At 38.3% G+C, this 13,001-nt stretch overlaps 1 long non-coding RNA gene across 1 annotated transcript in view; it reads right to left on the reverse strand.

Annotated features, from left to right (window-relative positions):
* LOC308522903 overlaps nt 1-13,001 on the reverse strand; it is a 55,627-nt gene that overhangs the window by 15,022 nt on the left and 27,604 nt on the right. The window contains exons 3-4 of the long non-coding RNA XR_013996274.1: nt 9,746-9,862; nt 7,390-7,436 (exon numbers count right to left, since the gene is read on the reverse strand). This is a non-coding gene — a long non-coding RNA (uncharacterized lncRNA). The remainder of the gene's footprint in view (nt 1-7,389; nt 7,437-9,745; nt 9,863-13,001) is intronic.

A 13,001-nucleotide genomic window follows, 5' to 3' on the forward strand; every position in this document is an offset into this window, starting at 1 on the left:
TGCACATAACCTTGTTGTATTTTTTAATTCACTAAAAATGATTAGATCAATTTATATATTTTATTATCAATGGTAACACTGATTAACTGTTGTGGACCCCAATGTTAATTTTTATTGAGTCCCACCTTATTGTTTTTTTTTGTGGTTGTGGGCTAATATGGTATGATTATGTTATCTTAATTTGAGGAAGAGGCAAACTGTGATTTAATAATTAGAAGCAAGTACATGGATTGTGAAGGAGTCTCAGAGGAACCAGCCAATTATGAAATGATAAAAAGCACCACTGGGGTAGAAGGAGATGCAAAATGTTTAGTATCCAGTTGTGTCTCTCACAGGACTTACACTGTAGTTAAGGAAATAGCACACAAACACTTAAAATGTTAGATAATAATGTAAGTGCACAGCCCTGGTCAGTGTGTTCAGTGGTTAGACCATCAGCCTAAGCACCAGAGGGTTGTGGGTTTGATTTCAAGTCAAGGGTATTACCTGGATTACAGTTCTGATCCCTGCCCCAGGTAAGGCTGTGTGTGAGAGGCAAACAATCAATGTATGTCTATCACTATGGAAAAAATATCCTCACTCCTTGGGTGAGGATTAATAATAATAATAATAATAATGATAATAATAATGTATGTGCGCAGAGAATGGTTCAAAAGAAGGTTTTTAGGATGTTGGGAATGGAAGAGGGAACTCTGACCAAAGGAAGAGTTACTAAATTTAGCAAATAAAAATGTCCGCTTAAATTTGAATTTCAGATGAATAATGAATAATTTTCAGCATAAGCATATTCCAAACATTGTATGGAATATACTTATACCAAAACATAACTGAAATTCAAATTTAAGTGGATACTGTGCATTTTTAAAAGCCTATTTCATTATATGGCCTGCTGGATGTGAAAACTTTGGAGAGAATGGGATCTTTAGAGGAAAGAGAAAGTATATAATTTTAAAAGGAGGCCACCATTTGCAAAGGGATGGTGAATAAAGCAGGTAGACCAGAATAGAGACTGTATGCAGAAAAGAAAGGTAGGCCAGCAGGAATTCACTCTAATTACATGGAAACTTAAAACTGATGGGAACAATGACCTCTGAGTTGAAGATATGTTAGGTAGATATGATCTTTATTTTTTATAAATAAAAGGTCATGGGCAATTAAAGCTGGAAGAAATCTTAACAGTCATCTCTCCCCTCATTTACAGATGAAGAAGAAAGCATAGCCGAAATCCACAGATCTGAGACCAGAACCCTGATCTCTTAATTTTCAGGCCAATGTTCTTTCCACTTCACCATGCTAGTTAATTTTCTTATTTCTAAACTAAACTAGTGGTTATAAACCAACAATAGACCCAGATCAGCAATCTATTGGGACACGGTGGTGAAAGCTAAGTAATGAAATTCTTTGCTAAGTTCTATTGTGAGTCCCATAAATTACCTCAAAGAACTTTGGGAACCTTCCTTGGGAGTTCAGATTTCTCTAGGGCACAACTTCTTTTAATAGCCCTCAGTGGGGCAAATTGCTATTGACGTCCTAAAAAGTTTAGAGAGGCAGTTTTCCATCAGAGTTCTGGTAGTTGTTATTTTCCACAGACAACTAAATTCTCCACACACAGATTTGTGCCAGAAAATAATCTTCCATGTGTATCAATGTCGTAAGCAGTGATTGGCTTGAGTTGAGCATGTAAATAAATCTTGACTTCACTGGAAGAATTATTCCCTTAGCTACTTCACTTCCTCCCTAACCTTTGCCTTGCATTCCCCTCGAGGACCCTCATGCTAAGCTGGCTCTGAAGATTTGGCTCAGGTGACCTCCCGAGTGTGGCCTGCTTCCTTCCCTAAGCCAACCAATATATTGAGCCATTATCCAAAGAATTTATAGAGAAGTGCCTAGTAATTCATAATGCTAATTCAGTGTTCCCATTTCAGGTGGGTTGATGTTTATTAGGAACCAGTGTCATTAATGCAGGGAAATAATGAAGAGTCTAAGTGGAAATGTCATCTCAGACATTACCAAGGATGTGGAAGTCCTGTTTTATTTAAATGTTCATGGATATTGGTGGCAATTGAAGCTTTTATGATAATCCTGAGTTATATCTGTTGCATTATTATTTGCCTTGTGCACATATTCAGCTGGTCACAGGAATTCATGCATTCATCTACCCATTTACTTAATTACCATATTTTTTGCCTTCTTTTGCAAGGAAAGAACACTGTCATGGTCTCATTAAAAGTTATAGTTTGGGTCCTAGTCAAGAGCATGTACCTGGGTTGCAGGCTCAATCCCGGCCATGGTCAGAGTGTGCATAGGAGTCAACTAATCAATGTGTCTTTCTCACATATGTATCTCTCTCTCCCCTCTCCCTTTCTCTCCCCCCTCTCCTCCCTTCTACTCTCTCTAAAAAAAAAAAAATCAATGGAAAAAATATCCATCATCGAGGATTAACAACAAAATGTTATAGTTTGGGAGGAATGGTGCTTAGAAGTTGTCTATTCCTGTTCTCTTATTTTACGTAGTATAAAACTGAGAACTAGAAAAAGAAGTGACTTTTCCTAAAGTCAAAACTGACAAAATTCTAATTTTCCTGTCTTCCAATCCTGACTCACCCAATAGATTGCCTCACCCCTAATGGAAATGACTTCCTAAAATGTAGTCATTACAATAGTATCAACACCAAACATCTAGTAACGATTACAGCTGGTATTTGGAAATTTTGCTATTAAATAACACTAAATGGGTACTATCAAACTGCCAAATGTTCTCTCCTAATTTAGGATGAGTAAAGGCATGAGAGCAATGGATCAATGTCACAATGCTTCTAAAAGAGCAAAATGGAAGCCACACACTGCCATTGTTAAGATGCTAATGTGATTAGATGACTGTCAGGTAATAAGTTCCCTGCCAGCAAAAGTGTTAAACAATTAGATAGCTCTTTGGCAGGCATGGTGCATAAGGAATTTTAAAATGGATGGAAGCTGGAGCTGGATGATATTTTTCATGTTTCTTCCATCTCTAAGTTTCTATAATCAAGATTAGGAAGTCTTAAAGAAAAACTCATATCTGGTCATTCAAGCCTAGAGGCAATGACAATAATAACAGTATTGAAGCATTATATAGGATGGCTAGTAAAAGTACCTGCTCAAAGATCAAAGGCCAAGATTGTTGACATGCAGATGAGAGTTGAAGAGTCAAGAGCAGAGATTGTCTAATTTTCTAGTCATTGTAAAACTGCTGTGAACATATAATAGAGGAATAGTCAACAAAATATGTTAAGGCTGGAATACTTTGCTAACTTAATAAATGTTTACTATTTAAGTGTTTAAAAGAAGAAAAGAGAAACCAAGGCAAAACTTCATGGATGAGAGTAGGAAGATATGTGTAGGACTCTGGAAAATATCCGATATGTAAAACTGATTGGTATGCTGTGAGCTCAGCTGTTCGGGAGCTGGAGGGCTGGAAAAGAGATTAATGCCTTTGGGTGGTGGCATTTGGGGAGATTCAGAACCTGACCTGTAACTTTAAGTGTGGATGGAGGACTACAAATAATTGTCAATTATTTTCTATTAGTGATGAGCACCATTTAAGTGTAAATTTTCTTTAAATAATTGCAAACTAAATGTATGGTCCTGTTGGATAGCCGCTCGGTTCTATGGTCCTTCAGGAATCACAGTCTGATGAAGCTAACAAAGCGTCCTCAGATGCCCCAACTCATGCTCCCATTTTACAGAAGAGGAAACTGAGCCCAAGAATAATTTAGAAACTATTAGTTTAACATTAATAGTTGGTGATCATATTTCAAATCACTGAGTTTCACTTTAAAGAGTATTATGGAATAAGCCATTTACACATTCCAGTGTGTATTACTCAGTCAATTCCTACATTTGATTATGCTTCCTTCCCACCTTGAGCGGCCCCTGAGCTGGGCCCACCATTTCTATTTTTAAAGCACAGGGTAGATCATATATGTATAACTAGGGAATGAGGTTTGTTTGTTTTTTTGGGGGGTGTGGGGGGAGCAGGTGTTGGTTGTGAGCATGTTGAAGTAGATCTCTCCCACCATGTCGACATCTCTGTTAAGAATGACACTCACTGTACCTTCCCCCTACTGATGACAGAGTCCTAGCCGTTTTTCTTTGCCAATGAATTTCCAAGTGATGGGCAGGTGGTTGCAAGGATAATGATTCCTGGACAATTTCACTCAATCCTATGCTTTTCTTCACCATTTTCCTAACCATTGTCTTGAGAGTAATTGTTCTAGGAGGACCATTTGAGAAAGGTTACCCATGTTCTCTAATTTGCACACTTTTTAAAAAAAAAAACTGGGAAGAAGTAAAACTCTGCTATAAGTGGAGAAAGTCTGCCAGAATCACCTTATAAAGTCAGAGTTTGAATGTCAATCATAAATTGCCATTCCTCTCTGCTTCTTCCCACTCCTAATAATGGTTTCATGTACCCCTTCCCCATATATACACACTAAATGTGCTAATTCATAGGAAATTAAGGCAAAAACTGCCCTAACCAAAAGCATAAGAATTAAATCCCAGAATAGTGTGTTAGAAACTACAGGAGAGGAGTTATGTATATATGTTTAAAATAACTGAGAAAAAGAACCACCCAATAGATGGGTGGTTTATGCATATGAACAGACAGTGAACAGAAATGAAAATTCATTTGATATGTTCGTACATGAACAGAAGCATAACTCATACATTATAAGAGAAATGGAAATGAAAATCATACTGTGATCCCATTTTTTACTTATCAGATTGGCAAAAATCCAAAAGATAAAAAACATACCCTGTTGGCAAGGTTGTGGGAAAACAGGCCCTTTTGTACATTGCTGGTGGGAATTTATATTAGTACAACCCCTATGGAGGGCCATTTGGCGATTATCTGTCAAAATTACAAATGCAAATATGCTTTGACCCAGTAATACCGCCTCTGGGAATTTATCCCACAGATACACTACACGGGTGCAAAATGATATACCTCTGAGGTTATTAATTGCAGCCTTGTTTGTAGTAAAAGACTGGGAACAAATTACTAGTCTATCAATAAGGGCCTTTAAAATAAATCATCATATGTCCATACAATGACATAATATGCAGCTTTTAAAAAGAAGGGAGCACTCTGAATATTGATATGGAAAGATCTGCAAGATAAGTTAAAAAAAGAAAGAAAGGTGGAAAGCAGTGTCATAATATACTCCATTTGATGATTCAATAAGTGAGGTTTGGGGGCAATAATATAAAACAGCAACTCTGAAATATTCATAAAAGACTGATAAATTGGGTTGCCTGTGGAATACGGAGGTCTTTGTGTGATAACTAAACATGTGGGGAAGGGGTGATTGCCTTTTCACTCTACACTGTTTGACTTCTGTGACTCCATGGAAAACAGGACCAGAAGTTGGGTTTCCCCCCTGTTTATCTATATATATAAAAGCCTAAGCAACCATTCGACTATTCGACCAGTAGCTATGATGCACAATGACCACCAGGAGGCAGACGCTTAATGCACAGTCATGGAAACATGGAACAGACTGATGAATCTCAGAGGGAAGGGGCAAGAGGGGAGGGCAGGAAGAGATTAACCAAAGATCTTATATGGGGTCCCTTGGCCTGGCCTGTGGAGACTGGGCCGAAACTGGCGGTCTGACATCCCCTGAGAGGTCCCGGATTTTGAGAGGGCACAGGCCAGACTAAGGGACCCCATGTGCACCGGGCCTCTAGTTTATTTATAAATTTATTTTTCAATGAACATTGACATTCAGTATTATTTTATACTAATTTCAGGTGACCAGCATAGTGGTGAGACAGTTATATAATTTACAAAGTCACTCCCCTCATAATTCAAATATCCACCTGACACTATACATAATTATTATAGTACTAGAGACCCAGAATGTGAAATTGCGCAAGACCCAGACCCGAGGCACCGGTGGGACCCTAGGCCCACTGTGTGCGAGTAGCTCGCTGCCACAAGCCCTGTGCAAGCCCCTCTGCACCATGTGAGCCACGAGAGCCGTGAGCCCCGCTGCACTGCATGAGCCACGAGTCCCATGGCACCCTGTGAGCTGCGAGCCCCTCCCCGCCGTGTGAGCGGCTCTTGGGCTGGGGGTAGGGACCGAGAGGTGCTCCATGCACCTCCTGGTGACCAGTCGATTGGTCATTCTAGCGTTATAGCATTACAGCCACTGGCCTTTTATAATATAGGTTATTGACTATATTCCCTATGCTGAACTTTACATCCCCATGACTGTTTTGTAACTACAGACCTAAGTTCTTGAATAAGCTGTTTTCTAAGGTGACAGGCAGGAAGGTATAAGACTTCGGTTCAGTAAGTCAAGTTGCAAGTGTTCATTGTGATGGATTACAACACTGCAGAATATTCAGGGTGTTGACTTATGATTGGACCATAGCATGGTGACAGTATCCTTCTGCAAGGAATCACACTTTTTGAATACCGCTTGTATTCTTTCTAAACCTATTTCTAATACTTTTATCAATAAAAAAAATTCTACCATCCAGCCATGTTGTACAAACCAGGACCTAAGGGCCATCCTTGATCCTTCTTTCTCCTTCTACCCCATTTGTCCACCAATTTCTATCCATATTTTTGCTTTACACATTTCTCTCCAATCTACTCACTTCCATCCTTAAACAATCTACCCAGCAAAAGCTATCATCCTCTCTCAACCAGGCCACTAAAATAGAGCCTCCCTGATGTTACTGTGACCATAATTGGTTACCTAATTTATTTTCAGTCTGTAATCAGGGTGATCTTCTAAAGAGAATTTCTAGCACATCACTACACTGTTTAAAATCTGGTCAGTGGCATTCCATTGCTTTTAGCATAAAGATCAATACCCTTAATAAGACCTGCGCTCCTTATCTGAGCTGTCCCCTGGCTCCTTTGCCACAGCATTGCACTCCGAACTCCCCCTTGCATTTTGTGCTCCAGCCACAGGCTTTCAGTTCCACATGGGTGTGTTTACATATATTATGGCCCCCTGTCTGGGATGTTCTCCTTCTCATTCCTTTGAACAGCTCCAATTCACCCTCTAAGTATTAGCATAGATGTCAATTTCATAGAGAAGTCTTCCTTGATCACTACCCAGATTGGAATTGTTTCTGCTCTGAAATATATGGTCACCCCATTACTCTTCCTCTTCACAGATTCACAATTACATTTCATTGGTATTATTTGTGTGTGCTTCTTCAGAGAGGATATCAAGTATGCTTCGTTGTATCCCTAGTGCTTGAAGTAGATAGACATGCAATTTATAGTTATTAAATGTTTGTCTACATGAATGAATAAATGAGTGTGAAAGGGGAAGATCAGAAGTAAAGATGTAGACAGAGGCAGAGAAAGACCATGCTATCAAGATACCTCTGGTGTTTCACGTCTTTCATCTCTTCATACGATCAAAGCAAAACCTGAAGGATAGGAGGAAGCACTGTATTAGAATAAGTCTTCCAGACACTGAGAGCTGCAACGTGATGATCAGCTGCAAGCCTACGACAGAGATTTCACCCACACCCACGAGGGCAGAGAGGAGCCCAGGCAAACAGCGCAGCCTGCCTGTGGGCAATGGAGGATCGGGCTCCACTTCTCTTCCAGGAATAAGAAACGATTCCTCTGTTATGGAGATCCATAAAAAACAAAACACTTAAAATAATGGCACCATTTCATATCAAAAATATAATAAAAGTGAACTGCTATGAAACTATCATTAATATGAAAAGCAGAGGAACATTTGAAAATAGTTTTGCATTCTTAGTAGGAAGCTATAGGAACCCGTCTCCATAAAAGAGTAATTGAAAGTCATATTGGGAGGGAAAGTAATGAGATGAAAACATCTGTGGATGAGATGAAGGAGATGGGCAAAATAAGGAACAACTAACTGCAAGCAAACCAAAAATAGTAGCAGAATTAAAGTGTTCATTATTGGCACTGAAGAACAAGGAAGACATAATGGAATATTAAACCAGTGATTTAGAGGACAAACCTGAGAGGTTTTACCATTATATTAAGCCAAAGCAAATTATGAAAAAAGAGAAATATAAATTCCTCTGGATAAATAAAGAACATCAGAATTATAGTCACTCCTGAGGAAGGAGCTAGAATAATTGGAACAGAATTGATAGTTAAACGTGCAACCATCATAGCAGCTAACTTTTACCAGATCCTTTCTCCGTGCTTGTGTGTGTGTGTGTGTGTGCTTGTGTGTGTGCTAAAGCTTCTTCACATCACCAGCACATGATTACTGCTACAGAAAGCAGGTAGGTGCCGTGTTTATCTCTGTTTGCAAATGAGGAAACCTGGGCACAGACACGTGATGTGATTTGCACAAAGTTCTGTAACTCACTCATGAGAGAGCTTTGATGCATACCTGGCTCTTTGAGTCCAGTACCTGTACTCCTAATTACTGTGATTATTTTAAAAAATATTTTCGTGCTGGAGAAACTGTCTGATCATGTAACTAGAAGGGATTAATGACATGCTAGTAAAATCCATAATTAGAATACTGCCATAGGTTTATTATATCCACAGAACTTTGAAAAATAGAAAGTTGCTACAGATGTCATCTGGGGCCTCCCTGCCCCGGAAAGATCTGAGAAAATTGTCTTTAATCTCCAATTCCCTTGCCTGAGATGGTTTGAAGCCTTCCCAAGTGATTTTCTGAAAATTCCCAGGAAGCTTGCTTTCTCTTTAGCCTTGTTGCTTACTCCCCCTGCCTTCCTAGGCACTGTCTGCTCCACCTCTACCAATTTGCTTGCTAGACTCAGTCCCTCCATCAGTTTCTACAGAGCCAGATGTCACATCATAACACCAACTTGGGCATGAGTTTAGAGACTTGGGAAGGTGCTGAGAACCATTGCAGGGCATGACCTAAGCTCTCAGGCCTTTTTTTCTGGATCTTACTTCCCTTTCTCCTTGCCCTGACTTCCCATCTTGCCTCTCTCCCTACCTTGCCTCATGCACAGCAGTCTAACTAGCTTTCTTTGTTCTTGGAGTCTTGCTTCTCAGACCTGGCAGTTTATCAATGTTCTCTTTTGAAAAGAAAAAAATAAACTAAAAACAACACAGTGTTCTCCCCCAAATGTATTCTGTGAATAATGTTTTTTCCACCTTGTGAATATGAATAAAGATTTTAAAAATATTATAATCCTCCAGCTATCAGACCTCTGTATCACTGAATAACAAATACAGCACAGCAAGGTTATGAGATAGTCTTTTTTTTTTGTTTAAAGACTATACTCTATGTTAATCTAAACAAATAAATCTGTACTTCATAAATGAACAAAATAATAATTCTCAGGCACATAAGAACTCAGAAAATACACTACTCAAGTAGTATTTTGGAGAAAAAAATCATAGGAACTATAGAGAGATTAGTTAAAATTAAGAGCTTAAAAGTAAGAGGCAGCGTAACAGATCTGTAGAAAAACTGTGCTCAGCACCTCACTGTCTGGATTTCCAATCCTGGCTCTGTGGACAGCTAGGTACATGGCTGTGGACAAGGTATCTCCAGTCTCTTGTTAATTCATCTATAAAATGGGCATAATAATACCACTCCTTTCATAGGGCTATTAGGAGAATTAGCTGAGTCTTAGTTCTAATGTGCTTAGAATTCTTGGTACCGATGAATCATAATGTAATTATTTGCTCATTGCCATAAGACACCTGATCCAAATCAGTCCCATTACCTATTCCTTCCTATTCCTATTCCTGGTCCTCATACCTTTGCTCAGCTGATGTAGGAAGCCTCAGGATGGAGATGAGGGTGGAGTAGGTACTGTGGCTTCTCAGAAAGAGGTGGTGTCACTCAAAGAATCATTGCAAGGTCTTTTCAGTTCCCCTAAGGAAGGGCCAAACAAGACAGACGGTGAATGTAAATGATCATAACACCTCTTTTATAAAAAATCTGTTGTAAAATTCCAAGTAAGTGCTCTTAATAAGCAAAGCAGTTCTCAAAAATAAATGAGAACTGTCAAGCATAAAAAAACCCACAAAAGCCATAACCGGTTTGGCTCAGTGGATAGAGCGTCGGCTTGTGGACTGAAAGGTCCCAGGTTCGAATCCGGTCAAGGGCATGTACATTGATTGCGGGCACATCCCCAGTAGGAGGTGTGCAGGAGGCAGCTGATCAATGTTTCTCTCTCATCGATGTTTCTAACTCTCTATCTCTCTCCCTTCCTCTCTGTAAAAAATCAATAAAATATATGTTAAAAAACCCCACAAAAATATTAATTTCAGATAAAGCAAAATAAAGAGAAAAATTGTACAAAATAAGACAATGGTTCATTTTTAATTGGTAAACAATGTCATCGGAAGAAGCGATTTATATTCCAATTAATATCAAACTATATTTTCAAACAATATGAAACATAAAAAAATGCAGAATAACAGGATAGTTTAGACATCTGTGTCACTCTTTAGTGTATGAAGTAAATTAACTAAGAGATTTGAATATAATTAATGGGGTTGCATTAACACATATTAAACAAGAGTCTACTTATTAACCAGGCAATCAGGCAATTTTCATAAAAATCCCTTGAGTTTGAGAGAAAATCAAAACTGTAATTATAAACTTGTTAGAAAGTACCTAAAACAAGAGCAATATTTATCAAAATATGTGGTTTGTAGTGAAAACAGAATCAATGGGTAAATTCACTCCATTATATATTTTTTAAATTAAGCAATAAGGAATGAGAATAATGAATCAAGCAGCTAACTTAATACACTTTTAACACACTAACCTGAAAAAGTAAAGGAAGTAAAAAAAAAGATATGGAATAAAAATTAATGAAAGATTAGCTAAACGTAATTTAAAAAATAATATCTGGTACATGAGGAGAAAAAAACTCTTAATAAAATTAGTGACCTCTGGAGAATCTAATTTTAAAAGATAACACAAAAAATTTTAAAGGGTAATTTAAAATAAATACAACCAAGAAAAATAGATACATTGGACTTAATGAAAATTTAAAAATTTTGTATATCAAATAAAGGGAGAAAATATTTGCAAATCATATATTTGTAAGGTGTTAATATCAACAATATATAGAGAACTCCTAAAACAACCCCATTTAAAAATGGGCAAAGGACTTGAATAGACATTTCTCCAAAGTAGATATGCAAATGACCACTAAGCACATGAGAAGATGCTCCCCATCACTAATCATGAGGGAAATGCAAATCCAAACTACATGGAGATACTACCTCAGACCTATTAGGATGGCTACCATAAAAAAACAAACAAAAAACAAAAATAACTGAAAGAAAAAGAACAAGTATTGGGGAGCATGTGGACAAGTTGGTACCCTTGTTACTGTTAGTGGGACATGTTACAGCCACTAAGGCAAACAGTATGTCGGTTCCTTAAAAAATTAAAATTACAATTACCATGTGATTCAGCAATTTAATTTCAGGATATACACACAAAAGAATTAAAAGCTGTAGTCTTAGGGGAAGCCCTCACACTTTTGTGAACATTATATCCAGAAATTCTACCAGGGTGTTACGGTAAAGTGTGAGAAAGAGCCTCCCATAGCCCTCTAAATCTCTCTAGCTGGAACTTTACATAACCCCAGGACCCTGTCTTCTTAAGCCCTGAGATTCCTTTACATGGATGGTTCCTCAAATCCCTTTGTTTGCTGGGACAATCCTCTGGAGTCACTTATCAGAAGCCTTAGAGTGTTTTCTGAAAAATCACTGTCACCCACCACAGCACTCCCTGGGCTGCTCCCAGAGAGCTCTTTTTAAAGGACATGGATTGCTCTAAAAGTTAATTTTCTCACCATCCAAGAACATTCTACATTCTCTTTTATCTTAAATGTTTTAGTCTACTTTGGTAACTGTAAGTTAAACAAGAAAAGGCTAAGCCATGAGCCATCTGGCCTAACAGAGGAGCAGAGGAGATTTGGATGGTTCTGTGGTTGATTGGATAAACCTCAAAATTCAATGAAACCTTCACAATGCTCAGGACTAGGTATGTGACCCAAATTTAAGTATAATCTTGAAGAAAGGAGTGTAATAAGGTTAATGTCAGCCACCAACCCCAATAGAATGGGACTTGCAATTGGAATTGAGTGAAGTTGTGGAACAATAAAGATTTTTATTTTGGGGATCTAAAATTGTGGCCTGAGGTTTATATTCCCTAGGATGTATTGATCTTAGATGAAACAATATTGATGTTTAGTGGGTGCTGGGAGAAAGTCGTCTTGGTGCCATGGTTTTGGGAGAGATCAACTAGTACTTTTCTGTCATTAATGGATGGTTTCCAAGAGCTCCGAAGAAGAGGATCAGGTCACCTGATGATGCCCCTGCAGAAAACATGGACGACTTGAGCAAAAGTAGGATTACCAGGTCACTCCTTCCATATCTTCAGAGAATAGCCCTCTGCCCCAATCTCTGCTTTTGGTGATAGGAGGATTTTTATTCCTTAGAGAATATAGTGAAAAAATGTTTATTTTTGTGAAAATATATCTTTTTTTAAAAAATATATTTTATTGATTTTTTACAGAGAGGAAGGGAGAGGGATAGAGAGTTACAAACATCGATGAGGGAGAAACATCGATCAGCTGCCTCCTGCACATCTCCCACTGGGGATGTGCCTGCAACCAAGGTACATGCCCTTGACCGGAATCGAACCTGGGACCTTTCAGGCCAACGCTCTATGCACTGAGCCAAACTGGTTAGGGCGAAAATATATCTTTTTGAATCAGGCTTGAATCACTTCATGCCAGTGGACATTATTAAGTCAGTAGAGTTTCCTAAAGGACCTATGGGACAGAGTGGGCCCCGTTTTTTTTCTACATTAGTTGTGTACAACAGTGTGCCTGCAGTCAGCAGGAACGGATGGTACACCTACAATTTTGTTAAGAGGGTAGATTTCATGGTAGGTGTTCTTATCATAATAACATAAAATTTAATAAAGAAATGACATCAGAGAAAAGAGGTAGTAATTGTCATTAATGGAAGCGTTGATCTAGGCA

This window comes from Myotis nattereri (assembly GCF_964212035.1).
Source record: "Myotis nattereri genome assembly, chromosome: 8".
Taxonomy (NCBI): Eukaryota; Metazoa; Chordata; class Mammalia; order Chiroptera; family Vespertilionidae; genus Myotis; species Myotis nattereri.